This window comes from Gallinula chloropus (genome assembly GCF_964237585.1).
Source record: "Gallinula chloropus genome assembly, chromosome: 3".
Lineage (NCBI taxonomy): Eukaryota > Metazoa > Chordata > Aves > Gruiformes > Rallidae > Gallinula > Gallinula chloropus.
Genome location: NC_140087.1, coordinates 77,352,379 through 77,365,596, shown reverse-complemented (window position 1 = coordinate 77,365,596; position 13,218 = coordinate 77,352,379).

Below are 13,218 nucleotides of genomic sequence, written 5' to 3'. Positions count from 1 at the left end.
TGGGGGACTTGTGACTTCATGGGGGACCAGGCTGTCCCTTCTTAAAGGTCTGCACCACATGGAAGCTACGCTGGGACAGATCATAAAGAACTGACGCCCTGTGGGAAAGGACTTAAATTGGAGAAGTTTGTGGAGACATGAGAGGGACCTCATGCTGGAGCAAGGGAAGAGTGTGAGGAATCCTCCCCCTAGGAAGGATGGACCAGCAGAGACGACCTGTGATGAACTGACTGAAAACCCCCATTCCCCATCTGCCCCAGTGCCACCTTGGGAGGGGTGGGGAGGGGGTGAGAAATCATGAATAAAGTTTAGCCCAGGAAGAAGTAAGTGGTGGGGGGAGGTGTTATAAGATTTGGTTTTATTTATCATTATCCTATTCTCTTTTCATTGGGTACTTTCTCAGGGAGCAGGAGTGGGGTGGGCAGGGGTATAGTAGATTAAATGCATTTTATTTGGTGATGAGTCTGTTTTGCCTGTGACACTGATTGTGGAATGATCTCTCCCTGTCCTTATCTCAAGCCAAAAGCCTGTCAATATATATATATTCTTTCTTGTCCAACTGAAAAGGGGAGTGATAGGGAGGCTTTGATGGGCATCTGTCCTCCAGCCAGGGTGAAAACTCATCTCCTTCTGTTGAAGTAACTAAAAAATGTTTTTTGAATGTCCAGTTCTCTGGAGCATTCAGTAATTTCAGCTACTGTAAAAAGCCAATGATGTTTTTGGTAGGAAGAAGGTTAGAAAGTTTTTGTAGCTCCTATTCTCACCATGCCATGCATTGTCCCCTCTTAGGTCATGGTTGGGCCATAGCTGGAGATTGAAAAATAGTCTGTGTCCTTGGGTGACAGGATTAGAATCTTTACAAGCAGTAGAAGCTGACTGACTCTGGAGTCTGCTGTGACCCTTCTGGAGATGTCCTGCCTATGAAAGGGTGATGCTGGTGAGATGCTGATTAGCTTGAATAATTGTATGAGAGAGATGAAAATGTACCAGTAACTTTCCATGAAAAAAAAAAAGCTAAGCTCAAGCAGTAAGAAACATGGTTTAGCTGCTTCAGCATGGACAAGACAATATTTCAAGCATCATCAAATCATGGTTTCTAAGAATTAGAGCTGTTGACAGATTTTCAAAATGTTTTGACAAGTCATTTCACTAATTTTTTTTTACTTTGAGTCTTGAGATTTGTCACCATTTTGCAAAAATACTCCTCTTTTTTTTTTTTAAAAAAAAAAAAAGCTAGAGGGGGGAAAAGTCCATCTATTTTTTTTTTCCATAAAACTCTTCCTGAAGTTATATGGTCCTTTTCAAGGCAACTAACTGGAAAAACTCGATTAGCTGGATAGAAATCCTGCACAGCTATAGGACTTCGGCTTAAAGGAAGGTCACAGGTTTGGTTAATCTGATCCAGATCCCAGAGTTTGTTTGAGAAAACGTTCTGAAGCTGCTGCAGCATCTCTGCTTGGGGAAAACTAAAGGCAGATATTTGGTTAAATTAATAATGTTTTTATCAATTTGCTTCATTAATTGAATCAAATCTCCAGGCACTTAGCCAATGTTATCACCATCTTTAAAAACATTTGCCTAGGATTTTTTTTTTGTTTAGTTTTGTTTTGTTCTTGCAAGCTGATGGTCAGATATAAATCAAGTTTTGTGCTAAAATTGGACCCCTGCACTGTGGGTGTGTTGGGGCCCAAACTGCTCCCTTCATATGCACACCACCAGCCATCTTGTTTGCCAGGAGGCTGGTGTTCGTGAAAGCAATTATTTTAATAATCAAACAGTGATGTTTACATTAGCAGCTTGGTTGTTTAGAGCGAAGCTCATGCGAAGAAATGAGATGCCTTCATTAAATGTTTAATTAAACCATTGTCTGAAAGTAGGTTGTAACACGGAGCATCACGTCTCATTATTAAAGAATAAAGTTTAATATGGCTTTTTAAAACTTAAACACTCTGGTTACTGTTAATTCTTTCAAGGGAACAGTTCTTTTTTTTTCCCATTTGTGGGTTAAATCCTTTTGTTCTCAGCCACGGTTTGACTGTGTGACTTACAAACAAGTTCACAACCCAATTCCAAGACATCCACAGTTGGATTCTTGGTTTCATCACAAGCTTTGACTTATCATACTTATCCCCACTGACTTTGCAGCAAGTACCTACTGAGGAAAAAAACCCAAACAGGTAGGTAATTTAGGAGCTTTTTACCACTGTGTTGGCATGGAAATGTATGGAGTACACTCTTGGAAGGATCTCAGCCATTCAAATGTAAACATGCTATACAACACAGTACCTGCCATGAAGTGTACAGCTGGTTTGGAGTAGCTGGACATATTTTCTACCTTGGCAGTGACCAAAGAGAAATGACAGGTTTGTCAGTGCCACTGCAGCTGGGACTAATGTGTGGATGGTTTTGCATTGCTCTTCAGACAGCCTGATGTGGTTTAGGTTTCCATCTGTAGTGTGTGCCAAGGGAATTACTTCTCAGTGAGTGGCTTTGTCTGAGTGCCCAACACACTGCAGAGGCGATGAGATGGTCCTCCTCACTTTCCTCTCCTGCTGGATTTAAAGGGATAGTCTCTGCTTTGGTATTACTTTGCAGTTATAGGATATAGATGAGGTCATTTGTAGTCCATGCAATCAGAGCATTGGCAGCATTGTCAGGAAGGGCTTCAGTCGTAACCTAAGTGAATGTGCAGTTTTCTAAGTTAGAAGTCTGGATACTTTGGGATGGAAGGAGAGTTCTTCCTGGTACCCTGCTTAGTGCAATGACAGGTCAACACAGTGAAATGTATATTGACTACAAAGCATTAGGGGAAAAGTATGCATGTCCATGGTGCCTTAGATGTTACTAACCTCTCCTCATCCCCTCAGAGCACTTTTGTGGGTTTTGAAGCTAAAGACCAGCCTGGTGACCTCAATGGCCATTTATACTAACTCTCTTGTCTCCTGTCTGTATGAGGGTGACCTTTTGGGGAGATAAGAGAGAAACCAGGCAGGCTGTAGCTGGTCTCAAGGCCACGAGTTGCCTCCTGCAGCCAGTAGGTTGGTTGAAAACCGAGTTGCTTTATGGGCTGGCTAACAGGTGATCCATCTTGAGTCTTGGGATCAAACTGTTACCAGGTAGCTGGGCTGTGTAAGCCCTGGTTACTCTGCCTGTAGCACTCTGGCCTTCATGAAAGCAGAGAGGAAGAAGCAGATCAAATAAACTTGTGAATCCTATGAGAACACTTCCTTGTGCTTCCAAAGTCAAGTCAGGGTGAGAGGTAGGAGTCAGCCATGTGCAAGTGTTGACTTGCTAGGTCTGACTGCTAGGGGATGCTCAGCTGCACTGAAACAGGAGTACCTGTAACTAAAGAGGTGGTTTGAGTAAGAGAATATGTCTGTGGGTTTAAGAGGAGACAGGAAAAAAGATTGCTGTTTAAATCAAGAGATTCCTGCATTCTTCTTGATATTTTATGAATGCAACAGCCTTTTTTATTTTTTTATTTTCCTTGAGGCCCAATGATAATCTGTGCTTCCTCCCTTTCATGGTTCTTGCTGAGAGAGAGAGAATAATCTAATTAGCTATTCATCCCTGACAATTACATTCAATTTAAATGTGATGAATACCCAATTTCAAAAGGCCTGATCCTGTATAGTGCTCTGAGCATCCTGAGCACACAAATGTGTTCTTACTGGCTGGTCAATGGAAGCTGAAGGTACCCAGCATCTTGTGGTTTGTTCTGTATCCAGATGACATATTTTCATCTTGGCCTTCAGCAGTATGAAACTTCACATTTTATGGGGGAACCTTCCACTCTGGTGGGTTTTGTTCTTCCTGCATTAGTTTTGCTTATTTGTTTTCTGTTAATGCTTTGCACAGGGAAATCTTAGTCAGTGTCTTGGCACGAGAAGGATTTTTAATACATCTCAGTAATAGAAAGGCAATAGTGTACAACTCAGGGAGGAGCAACTCTGTAGTATATCTAAGACCTACAAAAGACAATTTCTGAATACACAACCCACTGGCAACTTCATGTAGACGATTAGGCAACAAACCAGTTGTTTTCTTTGTGGTTTTTTTTTTTTTTTTTTTTTTATCATACCTTGTTCAGCACAACCCAGCCAGGGCCAGGTCTTTCAGAAGAGATCAGCATCCTTCAGCTCTCCAAGTGAACGGCTGAATTTTTGAAAGGACTGAATGCCCAATTAGGCAGCAAATTTACTTTTTTCCCCAAGCACTACAAAGTGTTTTGCAGCTTGCCGTTTCTCTTGACAGTAAAGAGGAAAAGCTCTTTGTAAATCTCTCTATTAAAGTGAGAGAGGTGGTCCCTGTGTTCGAGGAGGGGTTGAGGTTCACAGTGTTGCAGAGGGATGGGCGGACAGGTGCATCGGTTGATGGGTGCAGGAACATGGAGAATAGGATCGGTGCAGCTCTTGAGAAACTTGCATCCTCCAAATCCATGCTTGCCTGTGTACCAAAGAGCTGCAGGGAGCTTGCCAGGAAGGGAAGTAATTTTAGAGTGTGATTTGAGAAATGATTCAGTTTAAAAATTGCTATTTTTGAAGGGCTACTTTCAGCTGGGATCCAGTCCCCAGCATGTTCCCAGAAGCACTCGCCTTGCTGCAGCAGAGTGTGGTGCTGGGGCAGGAAGAAATGTCTGTTTGGGAGCCCTGAACCTCACACTGCCACTGAGAAAAAAAATCCGTGGGAATGGGTCTGTCTCCTCCTTCATGTCCCACCCTTTGGCAGGTGAGGGCTCTAACCCAGCCAGGTTGACAGGCAGGTAACTGCACATCCTCCCTAGGTATTCACCGTTCTCCAGGGAACCTGGAAATCAGGCTGTTAGGGGAAGTTTCAAGACAAGAAAGCCTCCTTTATCCTTTTGACATAAAAGCCAAGGACAGCCTGACGAGTTTCTCAAGCAGAGTTAAATAATGGCAGCTAGACACCTTTTTCATGCCACCTGAAGACTTACCGTGTGTATTTTGCAGACCCTGTAAAACCTGCTAAGCTGATGCTCCCTCCGTCAGGCTGGGGTTTCAGAGAAGTGCAGGACAGGCACCATTTGATTGCAGCACTGAAGCAAAACTTGGCAACCCCTTTGGCATGCTGGATTCGCACTGCAGATAGCAGCCCTGTGCTAAATACACCTGTCAGTTATCAACAAACAGGTTAAAATGCCCCTTCCCCTCTGGATTTGTCCCTTTGGTTTCATTCAGGTAGGTGTTGGGTGATGGTCCTCTGAGGACATTTACCCTGATGAGCTTTTAATAATCAGGTTCCACTTGTGACCAAGCAACTTCATACACTTGGTTTGTTGATGAGGATGTGTGGAGTCGAAGTGTGTGGCTGAAGACCATGCTCCAGTTCCCATGTGGGTATCAGGACTGCCTGCAGGTGATGGTTTTGGGAGGCATTAGCATTTATTCCAACATAAATGATTTTATCATTCTGTCACCATGGTGTCTCAACCAGGGCTCCTGGGACTGCCTGCCTGGTGGGTTTCCCAAGCAGTGACCAAGCCCAGCTGAGACGTGTGTGTGTGTGTGCACATGCAGGTACAAAGCGAATCATTTCTCTTGAAATCAATTAACAAGCAGAGCCTACAGTTGGTTATCATCAATGTATCCTGCATTATGGCAGTGTCATTAGAAATGTGGGTAAGTTCATCAGTTGAAAGGTCATAGAGGATGGAGGACAGCTGTGATACCAGGAGATTCATCTCTCTCTTAAAGTGGGCAACTTTACACAAGGTCTCACTTTCAGCCCTGCATCTCTTGCTTTTGTCAAGCACTGTTAAGAAGTAGAAGCGTGGATCATTCTCCATGTTACTTCCCTGTTCCTGTTCACCTTTTGGCTTGTGACAGAGGAGTAGCCCAGCCCCTCACTTGCACACCTTGCATCTAGCAGAGAACTTGCTGCCTCTTCTGCAATGTTCCTTATGCAGATGCTGCCTCTTGAGACCATGATTCACTGAGAAAGAGGGGAAGAAGTTATGGAAAAAGGGACTGTGTATGGTAGATGCTATATCTGGGAAGATGAGGAACATGTAAGGAGTGCAACATATCATCTTTTAGGCAAATGCTAAACTTATGCTAGAAAGCAGAAGGTGAAGAAAGAACGTGATGGTGAGGAGGGCTTACTTTTATAGCTGTCCATTCCTGCTTCAGATGTGGTGAGCCAACAGAGAAATGTATCAAGCTTTCAAAAAATATTTCCATTTTGCTATGTAGAGGGCTTTAAAGGACTTTTCCTTCCAGATTAAGATTTATTTATAGCCACATAAAAGATGCTTTATGTGTAATACCAATACATTATTTGTGTGTGTAATGAAAGACAGGCAACTGCTGTGCCACTGAGCATGCAAAAATGTCTCATGGAAAACAGACAAATCGACATTCAGGACCAGATTCAATTTCATCTGTGGTTTTCCTTAGTCTGGAAATGAAATTTGACCTCCCTAGTTTTCCTATTCTTAGAGCTGGCCACTTAGCCAAACTGAGTGTTCACCTGAGCACTGGGGAAAAATGGAATGACGCTGTTTTTCAGTTGTTTTACAAATGAACAAAGTGGTGGAAAGGGGAAGTGATTCACTGTGTCTAGATCTGGGGCACCCAATTCAAGAAAGATGTGGAACTGTTGGAGAGGGTTCAGAGGAGGCCACAAAGATGAGCACCTCCCCTGCAAAGAGTGGCTGAGGGAGCTGGGCTTGTTCAGCCTAGAGAAGAGAAGGCTGCAGGGGGACCTCATTGCAGCCTTCCAGTCCCTCAAGGGAGCAGAGAAACAGGAGGGGAATCAGCTTTTTAAAAGGGCAGACACTGGCAGGACAAGGGGGGAATGGATTGAAGCTAAAGGAAGGAAGGTTTAGATAAGATATAAGGGGGACGTTCTTTACAGAGAAAGTGGTGAAGTGCTGGAACAGGCTGCCCAGAGAGGTGGTGGGTGCCCCATCCCGGGGGGTGTCCAAGGCCAGGTTGGATGGGGCCCTGGGCACCCTTGTGTAGATCCAGGCCTGGAGGTTGGTGTCCCTGCCTGTGGCAGGGGGGTTGGAGCTCTATGATCCTTGGGGTCCCTTCCAACCCAGACCATTCTATGATTCTGTGATTCTATGATTCTATGATCTTCTTTCAGTGGACTTAATCTTTTATAAGTGTACTGTGACCAGTGCTGTCACTTTTCTTTTAGAGCTTTGGGCTATAACATGCACTTACCTAGTGAAAATATATCAGTGGAAATGTGAAGAATATGCAATATTGGAACCTAGCTCCATGGTGTGCTTCAGGTAAGAAAGACCTGAGGTAAGGAATGAGGTGAATGTAAAGAATGGAGGGACGAAAGATGCCTAAAACTGGATGCTTCAGACACAGGGTAACTCTAAGAGATCATTCTGCTTTTATGAGAAGTGCAAGAGAGAGGGGTGGAGCATAAGAAGGAGCATGGGATTTCTTCAAAAGGTTCCTGAAAGTTCCATTAGCCTTACAGACCTCTGGAAATATTTCCTCCCAGCTGCACAGTCTCCATGCCAGCCCTTCGGGTTGGTGAACTTCCCGTTCAGTTGTCTACTCAGCACAGTCTAATGCTGAGGTTGGGAAGTTTTCAAGCATTGCTGGCCAAACTATGTTTTCCTTTCCAATATCAGAGCTTTGGTGGGCTAATAGATAAGCTTTTGGAGATGCCAGATCTGGCCCTCATGAAAGCAAGCTGTTGCTGGGCCACTGAGTGTCGTGACCCCTGGCAGGCAGGGGCTGCTGGCTTCCCTTGGACTCTCAGCTGCTCCTCACGATGCGACTGGTGCCGCTTTGCTGTGCCTGTATCGCTCAGGCTCGTCCTGTGTACCACCCGCTGCCACCCTGATGTCAGCTACCCACTCCTGCTCCAACAGCAAGGCTGTCTGAGTCAGGCTTAGAAAATGTGGGGTTTCTCACCAGCTCTGTGCAGATAATATTACATCATCTTGAGCCAATAATTTCTCTTCCATTTGCCTTACTTACCCTTCTGACCTTGGTCCTGTTTCTCCCCTTAGGTTGGGAAATATTCCAGACCGGATTTTCTTTTCTTTTAATGCATTTTCCTAGCTCCACTGGAGATGCAATGAAATCATGGCTGGGATTCTGACAAGCTTGCCACCATCCACGAAGGAAATAATTCATCCTGCTGGTATGAATATCATTGTGCTGGGGAGACCTTGTCATGCTGATGATACAAGGGTATAAAACTGCTATGAAAAAGATGCGTGCTCTAGCAAGCAGGCTTTGTTTCTGTCCAAATGCCAGCGTGGCTTATTATTTTCTAATGAAATGAAATATACTTGTGCTCTCTGAAGTAGACTGTGTTGATTTAATTTGTACCTTATGATCAAGATTCTAAATTTCATATCTTTTATGTTTTATAAGTAGTGAGCAGGGATTTAGCTGCATGAGACCCATTAATATCAATACAACTAACTCCCCATGCCCTTCTGTAAAGGCTGTTTTATACACAACAACATGGAATTTCACCTCTCTGTATTTCTCTCAGTCTCTGCAGGAAAAACTGCGATAGCTAATCTGAAGGCAAGCACACATTTTATTGTTGTTCTGAAAGCAATAAACATTTTTAGTACTCTGATTTTTTCCTGCTGACAAACAACAGGCAGCGTATGACACAGAAATCAAGTAGCTGCTTTTTTTGTGGGCTAGGTTGGGGAAAGTAACAGAAGAATCTCAGGCAAGAAATCATAGATTATGATTTACTTTATGTAATTTCAGTGTTCAGAAGTTGCATTTTGAGTTTTTTGCTCTAGAATTGGTATACTCTAAATTAGGGTGACACTTCTCCAGTCTGAAATTTTACCAGAAAAGGCATGTTCACTCTTCCAGATGAAATTTTCTGTTTGTTTCCTTCCTGATTTTTATGAATAAAAATGATCCAAGTACTGTTGAGAACAAGAATAAGGACAAAAAAATACATGTTTTCTAAGCAAAAGATATAAACTGTATTCTCTCATTATCCTTACAAACCGTGATTCTCAACCACTAACTTTTTCTCTCTGTGCCTATTCCAACTAAAAGACAAAATTCACATCTTAAACACTTGTTCTTCTTCTTGTCAGTATCCAAAAAAATGGATCCTGGAGGATTTTGAGTATTGTCCAGCAGAAGGAAAGACCTGTCAACTTCACCTGAGGACAGGTACTGTGTCTTGGATGTAACAAGATGTGATATTTAAGCTCAGCTTGGCAAGATCTCTTGCCAGAACAGGGTCTGTGCTGCAGGATGAACCAGGTGGCTAAGCCTGCAGCACACTGTGCACTCTCTAGGAACTATCTGTGTGCTCACCTTCTGGTTAGAAAATGTTACTTTTGTCAAAGTTTAATCTACCTAAAGTTAGTCTTTCCTGATTCAACTCATGAACCAGAAGCAGCTTGTTGTGATGGCACTTCACAAGGGCTGGACTCGTGGCGGCCCAGTCACAATTTTCCCTGGTTTAGGATTACAAAACATTCTTTTTTGAGTGGGCACTTCCCATTTGGCAAGCACAGAGCACCCCCAGAATTTCACCTTTTTAGTCATACAGAAGATGGAACACTGCAGCAGTCGTTGATACTGTGTGAAGCAAATTCTCCCACCTATGATCAAGTGCTAAAGTTTAAGGGGCTGGTGCACTACAATGGAACAGAAATTGTCACCTTACAGAATCACAGAATCATAAGGTTGGAAAAGACCTTTAAGATCATCAAGTCCAGCTGTACCTGTCCTCTACTAAACCATATCCCTAAGTACCTCATCTACCCTGTTTTTTAAACACACCCAGAGATGGTGACTCAACCCCTTCCCTGGGCAGCCTGTTCCAGGCCCTGACAACTACAGTTTGTGGAAACTTGTGTCATGGTTTTCAGCCCAACAGCAAACCAAACCTAAAAATGGAGAGAGGGGTAATCAGCTGTAAATGACCGAAAAGTGTCTGGATTTTATCAGTTGAGCATTGAATAATTCTGAGCTGCCAGTGTGGATGCCATGGTCTCAGACACACTGGAAGTGTGTAGCTGATAGAGATGTAGCTCAGGAGTTCTGTATCTGACAGCTATGGGAGTTATTAATCCCAGGGACTGCCAGATCTTAGGATGCTACTTCATTGTATTTAAGTAGGTGAGACCGAATTCCTTAGGACGAGTGTCTAAACATGGATCAGAGGGATGAAGATCAGTGAAAGAAAAGCTACAAGCAGTGTTGACCCAAGAGCAAATGAATGTGTTGCCTATGAGTACACTGAGAATGAGTATTTGAAAGGATTCCTAGCTATTTAGGTAACCAACTCTTTGTCTTCCAGTAGGAAGAATGAGAGCAAAAAAGCTGGGCTGTCTGGATTCCAAAGTGCTTTACATAATGTGATATTTGAAATCGCAGAGAACTGAATTTAATAGTTGAAGTGCTCCTAAACATCGTCAGATATTTTAAGGTGGATAACATACAGACCTCAGTCATACGTGGTATTTTTTCCTGATTGCTGCTAAAATCACAGAATCATAGGATTGTAAGGGTTGGAAGGGACCTCCAGACATGTCCTGGTTCTGGCCAGATCAGAGTCACCTTCCCAAACAGCCAGCACAGGTGATCTGAGTTAGTCTGGGATGTTTCCACACCACCTGACATCACTCTCCCATAAAAGGGGCTGGTTAGGGAAGGGGTGTGGGTTCTGGTGGTTTCTAGGACAGTTTGGGTGTGGCTGAGGCATTGGGCTGGTAAGGTACTCTCTGTTATCACTGGGGTGTGAGTCTAATTGGCTGTTGTTCTTGGTGATTTTGTCAGTAAACTGTCCTTATCCCAACCCATGGAGGCTCTGGTGGTTTTTCCTGTGGGAGTGAGTGGTATGTGGTGCTCAGCTGCTGCTTGGGACTGAACTACCACAAGAGATCATAAAGTCCAACACCAATGGATGTCCTGTTTATGTGCTCTTTTCACAGTAATTGTTGACTTTTGGAAGTCAAACAACTACTGTAGGCTGGCTAGGGTAGAAGGGCTTGTCATGCTCTTGTTAGAAGTTCCTTCTTAGTGTAAACAAAAAGAGAAAAGAAATACATCTGTTGTGTTTTACCAATTCAAAGTCTCCTCAAGGTCTCCACCATTCAGAACCCAGCAGGAATTTTCCAACTGAGGAGGATAAAGAAAAAATGTTTGCTGAAAGGCAGATTGCAAACATCAAACTGCCTGTTCTTTAATTGATCTTTTGCACTGGGAGTAGCCAGGAGGACTATACTCCTGGTTTGACTGGAAAGCCAGTAAAGCAGGTTCTGCTGAGAACTGCTTCATATTAAGCCTGCAATCCAGGGATCTTTTAAAGCACAGTGATTGCCTTGAATGTTCATTTCAAGGCAGACACTGCTCTGTATGTTTAAAGCAATGATTTGTCTTTCAGACCCATTGGGATTATTTTTTTTCTGCTTGAGTAAGAAGCATAAGAAATAACACAAAGGAGAAAAAAATGGATAAGAAGTAGGGTTTTGCTAAATGCAGTACTGGTTTCTTCCTGAACAGGAAAGACAGAAGTCCAGGGGAGACACCAGTCAAGCCCCCAATTCTAAACATCAGATTGATTCTGCTTCTCTTTGTGTCACAGGTATGTTACATGTCTGCACTAACATCCAAATTTCACCAGAATGTATGCAATTTGAGTCATGACATCGCTTTCTAAAATAGTTTGTGTCTGGCACCTCTACACTTAGAAGCCTGTAAGGTAAGCACAAACCTTCTCTTGGGAGGCTGCCAAATTCAGTCCACAGGGCAGCATCCAGTTCAGTGAAACATGGTGGGCAGGTCCATAACTGGTGGAATGATGGTGACATGTAATTGTTCACCAATCAACCATATTGTCATTTTTAGGAAAGGCACTACTATGCTTTGTCATGTTGACCTTTAGTTTCTTATTGCTGCAGATTAACCTCCTATTCTGTGCTCTTTTTCCCAGCCTCTTAAATCAAAATCTTCTTGATGAGAAGATGACTAGTAATTAAGTTCTGCTAGGAAGAAGTTTGGGTCTTTATCAGTTACCCTTTGAGTTGCTGCTGCTAGGAGATACAGACATGGAAAGCGGTCAGCTTGGAAAGCTACTCTTGCTATTGGCATTGCTTATTTCCAGTGGTGGAATTCTGTTGAGTTCCAGGCTCCGTTCTGAAAATACCAAGAACTTGGTCCCTTATCCAGAAAAGCTTTTCCTTGTGGGGCTTAATTTTGAAACACATGAACAGTTCCTTGTGGCATCTGCAGAGTAAGTCTTCTTCAGCAACTTCAGTTAAGCACAGGTATCATCTCAGATCAGAGGGATTGTTTTCTATGTTGCTCAGACCACACATCAAAAAAATATCTGTCAATAGAGGGTGGCTGTGAAGTTGTTGACCTTGGTGCTTTCTATAGGCAGGGGAGGGAGGACCACCTTTCGTGGGCAATAGCATGTGAGAGGGACAGGAGGCTTGTCTTCATGCCTTAAAATTTCTACTCTCCTTCATCCCAAAATTTGGTTTCACAACATCAGGCTCCCACAAGCTTTGGGGGTTTCTGCTTGGTTTCAGGGAGAGGTGGTCCACTGCAGACCTCTGCCTGGTGGGTGAAGATCTGCGGAGGTGGAGGATGAAACTGCACAGCATTGCTCAACCCTTGGAGGTATAAATGGTTGCTGGAGAAGGAGGCTTCTATGCCACAGGCTACAACCTGTTCCAGGCATCACTCCTCTGCACTGAGTGTGAGCTTCTTGAGTTGAAATATTTCAGTCCTTAATTATAGGCAGATTTTAGTATCTTCCCCTCTCTTGCTTTGGCCATGCAGTTTTTCCCCCCTTCATTCCTATGTCTGTTTAGGAAGAAAGGCTGGGAGATCATTGCCCATAGGCATCAATTCTTCTGTAGAAAGGGAGAGTTTATGAGGGCAGGTGCACTTAAGATAAATGGATAGCATGTCCTTGTGTTGACAGGAACTATTACTGGCATGGAAGAAGTTTAATTTCAATATCACTATAAAAGATGAAGCCAATAGACTTGTGGAGAGTGAAGCGCAAACCAAACATGCTCATCTGATCCTTACTAATATGAAAAGTACTCTGACTCAGATGGGTTGAAGGCAAGTCAAGCTGAAACCATCTTACAGCAAATGAAGTGATGACTGACAGCCCATGGGTAGGTGGTGGATGGCTTAATTCAGGGTAGCGAATGTCATGGTGTGTAGGAATACAACAAGGGGCAGTAGTGTGGAAACCAGCTTGAATGGCACA